Source organism: Manihot esculenta, chromosome 3, assembly GCF_001659605.2.
Source record: "Manihot esculenta cultivar AM560-2 chromosome 3, M.esculenta_v8, whole genome shotgun sequence".
Taxonomy (NCBI): Eukaryota; Viridiplantae; Streptophyta; class Magnoliopsida; order Malpighiales; family Euphorbiaceae; genus Manihot; species Manihot esculenta.
In genome coordinates, this window is record NC_035163.2 from 22,157,121 (window position 1) to 22,164,718 (window position 7,598).

The window sequence follows — 7,598 nt, forward strand, 5'->3', positions numbered from 1 at the left end:
AGTGTTCTTAGGTCAGAATATTTCTAGCAATTATGGACTAAAAAATATCCCAACTAACAATCAATTAACTTTACAATCAAGAATCAAGTGGCCAATTTGATCAAAACAACAAAGCAATCTTGGATTTAAAGCATCAGTTGCATGAATATTGAACTAATCAAAGACAAATAGTTTATGTTCAGATTTCACAATCCATAAAACAACCTTAGTTTTAACCAATCCTCAACTAGAATTAGGGGTTTCAGCCACTCATGGCTGAACCAAAACAGAAAAATAGAAGAGAAGAAGGAGAAGGGAGACCGGCGGTGGCAAAGGTGGAGGAGGAGCGGCGGCTGAACCTTGGAGAAGTTGGGAGATTCAATTCTGCCTCTTCTTGTCTTCATAAGGCCTTTAAATATGTCTTGAGAGGCTGCCTAGGGTTTCTTGGGTGTCCATGCATCTTTTAGAGGCTGCCCAAAGTGCCCTTGGTTCTATATGTGCCTTCTATGTGCATGTGAGCATGTGTGGAGTTGCAAGGGAGGGGCTTTTTGGTCTTTTAATTGCTGTCCAAGGTGTGTCCAAGAAGTCTTCTTCACATAATCCTTGCCACCCATGCACTAAAGAGGAAGGTGGAGCCTTCTTTTGAATTTTGAATGTGCATGGCATGAAGTGGGAAACATGTGATCTTCAAGATTTGGCTTCTTGAATAAGGAAGAGGCATTTTGGGGTGTTTTTCGGCCGCCTAAGGTTGCCTCCGGAAGTGGGACTTTCGGCTCTAGAGGAGACTTTCGACCGCCGAAGGTGCCGCCGAAGATGGGTGACTTTCGGCTCTGGACGAGACTTTCGGCCGCCGAAGGTGCTGCCGAAGGTGGCTTTTCCAGATTTGGCACTTTTTGGCAGTTTTAAGAGTATTTTCTCTTGATTGTCTCTTTTCACCTAATATCTGCAAAACATGATTAAAACCACAAAATTAGGTAGAAAAGATGTAAATAGACATTAATAACATCATGATAAAGTGGACTAAAATAAGCTCTATCAAATACCCCCACACTTAGCCTTTTGCTTGTCCTCAAGCAAATAAACATAGTCAAATAAGCTTTCTTTGCTCTAAATCCTTATTTCCACTTAAGCTCTTACTCTAAACACCTATTTTGAATCATTGCAGTGAAGAATATATGCATGAAGATTACTCACCTTCTTTTCTTGTTTCCCTTTGCTTACCATGGCTAGGATTTGTTTTCCTCAAGAGAGACCATACATGTACATGTTTGTTTTGTTAAGACTTTTTCTAGCTTCCAGAGTGACTTGCCCTTACCTTGAAGTACTTTATTCAGCTTTTTGCACTTTTAATTTTGCTTGAACAAGTCATCAACCTTTTGACGTGAAGGTACATATTTGTGATACCCACCCCCAGTTACTCAGTTAGTCACCTGTCCAAGTGGCTACTAGCTCTGTTCATAGTCTTTTGACCATTGGAACAGTTTTCAATATGTGCTTTTGAAGTCTAAGCCTTTGTGAATTTCTTTCTCTCAATGATTTGGGCAAATCAACACCAATTGCTAAATCAAGTCATGTTAAGTTCATTCACACAAATTCCAATTCATTCTCTCTAATGAGGGTCATCAATATATTTTTCACCATGGCAAACTCAAAGATTCAATTCAAAAGGCAATTCTCAAACATGAATACAACTCACTGCAATTGATTCAACATAAGTTTAAAGAGTCATCACATCAATGGGGTCATGGAAAGAAAAACTCATCTAACATAATTCATCAGTTTGAGTAGAGCAAAACAAAAAGAAGAAGAAGGTTGTGGTTGTGTGTGTTTTATTTGAAAGCAAAAATAAACTAAAATGAAAAAAATTTCAATACTGTGGCTATTCGGAACAAGTAAATCGCAAAACTGAAAGGGAAAAGAAAAATTTTTGCAATCTGAAACTATGTAAAATCGCAGAAGGAGAAAGGAAGAAGAATAGAAGAAGAAGAGGAGGAGAGAAGAAGAGATATGCACTCCCACACTTAAATCATGCATTGTCCTCAATGTATGAGAAACATAAAAGAACAAAGGAAACTGAGTACTCCCCTGGGGTGTGGTGCATGTTGCGATTTACTTAGGCAGAAGGATGTTGTAGTGGAATTTCTTCCACCACTTGTACTGCGAATCCTTCAAAGTATGGCTTCAGACGATGTCCATTCACCTTGAAGATTTTTCCAGTTTCTATGCTTCGGATGTCTACAGCTCCATGTGGGTAAGCATGTTCTACCATGAATGGTCCAATCCACCTAGACCGTAGCTTTCCTGGAAACAATTTCAAACGAGAGTCAAAGAGTAAGACTTTATCACCAACCTCAAACTGTTTTCTTGAAAGATGGCTGTCATGGGAGGCTTTGGTTTTTGTTTTGTAGTTCCATGAATTCTCATATGCATCTCATCTTATTTCCTCTAGCTCTTGCAGTTGCAACTTGCGATGGTGGCCAGCTTCCTTAAGGTCCATGTTGCAGTTCTTTACAGCCCAATAGGCCTTGTGCTCAAGTTCAACTGGAAGGTGACAAGCTTTTCCATAGACCAATCTATAAGGAGACATACCTATGGGAGTCTTGTAGGCTGTTCTGTAGGCCCATAAAGCATCTTCTAATCTTGTACTCCAATCCTTTCGGTTAGGAGACATGGTCTTTTCAAGGATGGCTTTAATTTCTCTGTTGGATACTTCAGCTTGCCCATTTGTCTGAGGGTGGTATGTTGTGGATGTTCTATGAATCACATTGTGCTTTCTGAGAAGGCTTTCCACTACCTTGTTGCAAAAATGGGTCCCTCTGTCACTGATGATTGCCTTTGGTACTCCATGTCTGGCAAAGATGTTGGTCTTCACAAAGTCTACTACTGCCTTGGCATCATCAGTCTTAGTTGCTCTAGCTTCCACCCACTTGGACACATAATCCACTGCAAGGATAATGTAAGTGTATCCAAAGGATGGTGGGAATGGGCCCATGAAGTCTATGCCCCAAACATCAAATACCTCACTGACAGAGCGGTTGTCGAGGCCGGTCAAAAATAACCTTTCTGGTTATCAACAATTTTACAACTGCAGATAGTGGTGAAAGGATCGAATCCACAGAGAATTGATTACCTATTTATTTTTCTCAACAAGACCAATAAAGTAAACTGAAATAATAATAAATTAAAGATGAGATAAAAGACTGAAAGTGGGATCAAATGAGATAAACTGGAAACAGAAAATAAATTGCAATAAAAGTAAAATGGGGGGTTTGAGATTGATTGAAGTAACTAATAATGAGAGTAATAATAGAAAGCAAATAATTAAAATAAAAGAGTAAATCAATATGAGAAAAGCCTAGTTGAAGATATGGATCCACTTTGGTTGTTTGGGTTGATCATTGAAACTTAGATTATCTTGATTGGTTCAATAGATTAGTTATGGGGGTGGAAGACGCTTCTTACCACCATGTCTCTCCTTATGATTAAATTAATTAGGGAACGTCCTCTAATTAATTACTAATTAACAAATTGCCAAGGAACGTCCTTGGGCCATAGGCATCAAAACAATTGTCAATTGCATAAAGAAATAGAGAGATCCAATCCTAGCTATCCAAACGTATGGAGATAACGCTAGATCATGCAATTCCTTGGTTTTTACACCAAGTGTTCTAAGGTCAGAATATTTCCAACAATTACGGACTAAAAATAATCCCAACTAACAATCAATTAACTTTGCAATTAAAATCAAGTGGCCAATTTGATCAAAACAACAAAGCAATCATATAATTAAAGCATCAATTGCATAAATATTGAACAAAACCAAAGACAATAATTTATGTTCAGATCTCACAACCCATTAAACAACCTTAGTTTCAACCAATCCTCAACTAGAATTAAAAGATTTCAGCCTCTCATGGCTGAAACAAAACCAAAAATAAAAGAAAAGAAGAAAGGTAGAAGAAGAGATGTGAATTTCATAGGTGTCTCCCAAGGGGAGCTTAAGGGCTCTGTAGAGGCTCCTTATGTGGCTTTTTATAGTTGAGAAGTGTTGCCCTAGGTCATACTTACTGTCCAAGAGGTATTTTCTGCCCAAGATGTGTCTGAAAAGGAAAGAATCGCGCTTTTCGGCTTTAGAAGGAAGGCTGCGCGAAAATGCACTGCGGAAGGAAGTTGGTGCGCGCGGTTTGGTCTCAGAAAGGGAAGGAGGCGCAGATTGTGCTTCCTAAATAAGTTTAGATGCTGACCTTACTTCCTAATTAGTATAGAGGCTGCCCAAGATGCTGCCCATGTGCAACTTGCTGCCCAAGTTGTTGCAGAAAAGGAAGGTGGCGCGCAGATGGCTCTCAGAAGAGGAAAGCGTGCAGATTGTTTCTGAATAGGAAGGATGCACGAATTTTGATCTTCAAAGGGGAAGATATGCTTTTCCGTACATTCCTTTTTAGGTGGAGCCTCTTTTGAAATTTGAATATTGAATGCAGAAGAAGAAGAGCATCTCTTTGAGATCTTGCTGCCTAAATAGGAAGATATGACTGCTGCAGTGTGTGCACATCTTTGAACAAGGAAAGAAAGATCTGCGATTTGAATTTCAAATAATCTTCTGACTGAGCTTTCCATGTTTGCTTTTGCTTCTGCACTTTCCTCATTTGAAAACTTTCCTTTTCTGAAAACTTTCCTTATTTGGAAACTTTCCTTTTTTGGCACTTTCCATATTTGGCACTTTTTGGCAGTTTTAAGAGCATTTTCTCCAGATTGTCTCTTTACAACTAATATCTGCAAAACATAATTAAAACCACAAAATTAAGCAGAAAAGATGTAAATAAACATCAAGAACATAATGATAAAATGGACTAAAATATGCTCTATCACTCACAGATCATGATGGGGTTCTGACGCATTTGATTTCTTTTGCTCAGATTTCCAGTCTATTGACATCTAGCGCATGATCTGCAAAACAGAAAGGCATCTCGAAAAATGGTGGTCCAAAATAGGCCACTTTCAAGTATCTTATGAGCAGTCTTTCTTGGACCAAAATGTCCACCACAACTATATGAATGACAAAAAGTGAGCACAGAAGCTATTTCTTGGTCAGGAATACATCTCCTTATCATTTGATCAGCACAATGTTTCCACAGATATGGCTCATCCCAAACATAGTATTTGACATCTTTCTTTATCTTATCCTTAGTGTGCTTTGGCATGTCGGAAGGTAAATTTCCTGTAGCTAAGTAGTTCACCATGTCTGCATACCATGGTTCATCAGATTGAGCAAGGAAGATTTGTTCAAGTAGATCGTGCTTACATTTTTCAGATTCTGAAAGGGGCTGCTCTTGGCTTGACTGCAAAGGAGGTTTGGAAGAGCTTGCTTGCGTCGGAGGCTGTGGATCAAGGTTTGGCGGCCGAAAGGCTTCTGAATTCGGCGGCCAAAAAGTTTCAGTCTGTTCAGGTTCCTTCTGAAGTGGGACAACAGAATTCGGTGTCTGAAGGTCGGGCGGATTCGGCGGCCGAAAAAGGTCTAGATGCGGCGACCGAAAGTTTTCAGTGTGCTGGGCAGACTGTAGTGACAGATTCTGCATCTGGAATGCAGTCATGTTCGGCGGCCGAAAGAGATTTGTATTCGGCTGTCGAAAGTGTTCAGTCTGCGCAACATCAATCTGTTGGATACTGCAAACAGTTTCTTTCAGTTTTGGCTCTTTTTGGCTTTCAATCTGTACCTGATCAGTATCTCTGCAGAAATCACTGTTAAGAATATCATCTTGATTTTCATCAAAAATTTCCTGGCTCAAACAGTCAACAATATCAAGACCATAAACAAGGGACATATCATGTGGATATTTCATGGCATCATAGACATTAAACTTAATGACTTCCCCTTCAAACTCCATAGTCAAAGTACCATCATGCACATCAATCTTAGTTCTAGTAGTACTCAAGAAAGGACGTCCAAGAAGGATATCAGAATTAGTATTGCAACTATCTTCCTTAGTATCAATCACATAAAAATCTGCAGGAAAGACAAGTTCATCTACTTGAACTAACACATCTTCTAGAACACCTATGGGATATACCACAGATCTATCAGCTAATTGGATCACAACTCTTGTGTCTTTCAGTGCACATGCATTCAGAGATTTATAGATGGAAAGAGGCATGACATTTATAGATGCACCAAGATCACACATGGCTTTTTTAATTCCAACATTCCCTATCTTACAAGAGATAGCAAACATACCTTTGTCTTTGCATTTAGTAGGGAGTTCTCTTTTAATCACAGCAGTAACAACCTCACCTACACTTACTTTCTCTCTTTCAGCAAGCTTTCTTCTATTGGTACACAGTTCTTTGAGGAATTTTGCGTACCTGGGAATCTGTTTAACAGCATCTAGCAGTGGTATGTTGATTTCCACTTTTCTGAAAGTCTCAAGAATCTCCTTTTCTTCCTTTTCTATTTGTGTTCTTTCAAATCTTTTTGGAAAAGGAGGTGGAATGTGAAAGCTTACCTTTGGATCAATCTTTTGCACAGGTGGTGTTGCAGATTGCGCTGGGGAGGCTTCTGAATCAATTGGTTCTTGTACAACTTGCTTTTCTTACTCATAACTAGCATCTTGAAGCTCTTTCCCACTTCTCAAAGTGATGGCACTCACATTCTGTCTAGGATTAGTTTCAGTTTGAGAAGGGAGCTTACCTTGGGACTCAACTTTGTTCATGAATGCGGTTACTTGTCCCATCTGTTGTTGGAGAGACTGCACAGTGTTTGTAAGTGTTTCCATCATCTTTTCAAGGTTCTGATTGGAATTTGAAGGTGCTGATTGGGCTTGATTTTTGTGGTAGTTCTGATGGTTCTGATTATTGTTGGCCCTTCCGTAGTTGAAATTGGGATGGTCTCTCCAGCCTGGATTGTATGTGTTGGAATATGGATCATGTCTAGGCTGGTTGTTATATCCTCCAATGGCATTAACTTGATGGTTGTCTTCTTGCAGTGTAAGACATTGATCAGTTGAGTGTCCTACATAAGAACAGATCCCACATGGCCTAGGCGGCTGGACTGCTTGCATCTGTTGGACCAGTCCTATGGCAAAATCTTTCATTACAGATGTCAGTTCAGAAATAGTAGGTGAACTTACCTCGTGGACTCCTCTCTGCAGTTGTTTTTCTTCTCCATATTGCCTAGATGAGGCTGCAAGTGTGGAGATCAACTCTCGCATCTCCCTAGGTGTCTTGTCTGCGATGGATCCACCACAAGCTACATCTATGAATCTCCTTTTTGATGAGAGCAATCCTCCATAGAAGAACTGTATTTGAAACCTGTCTGACATATCATGTTGTGGGCAACCTGTACATAGTCTTTCAAACCTTTCCCAGTAATCATATAAATCCTCAGTTGGTTTCTGTCTTATGCTAGTGATTTCTCTTATTATGCCAATTGACTTAGATGTTTTGAAGTATTTATTCAAAAAGGTTTGGACCATATCATCCCAAGAAATTATAGATCCATGTGGCAAATAAAATAACCAATCTTTAGCAAAGTCATCTAATGAAAAAGGAAAAGCTCTTAATTTAACATGATCTTTAGAAATACCTTGAGGTCTCATGGATGAACAAACAATGTTAAACTCTTTCAA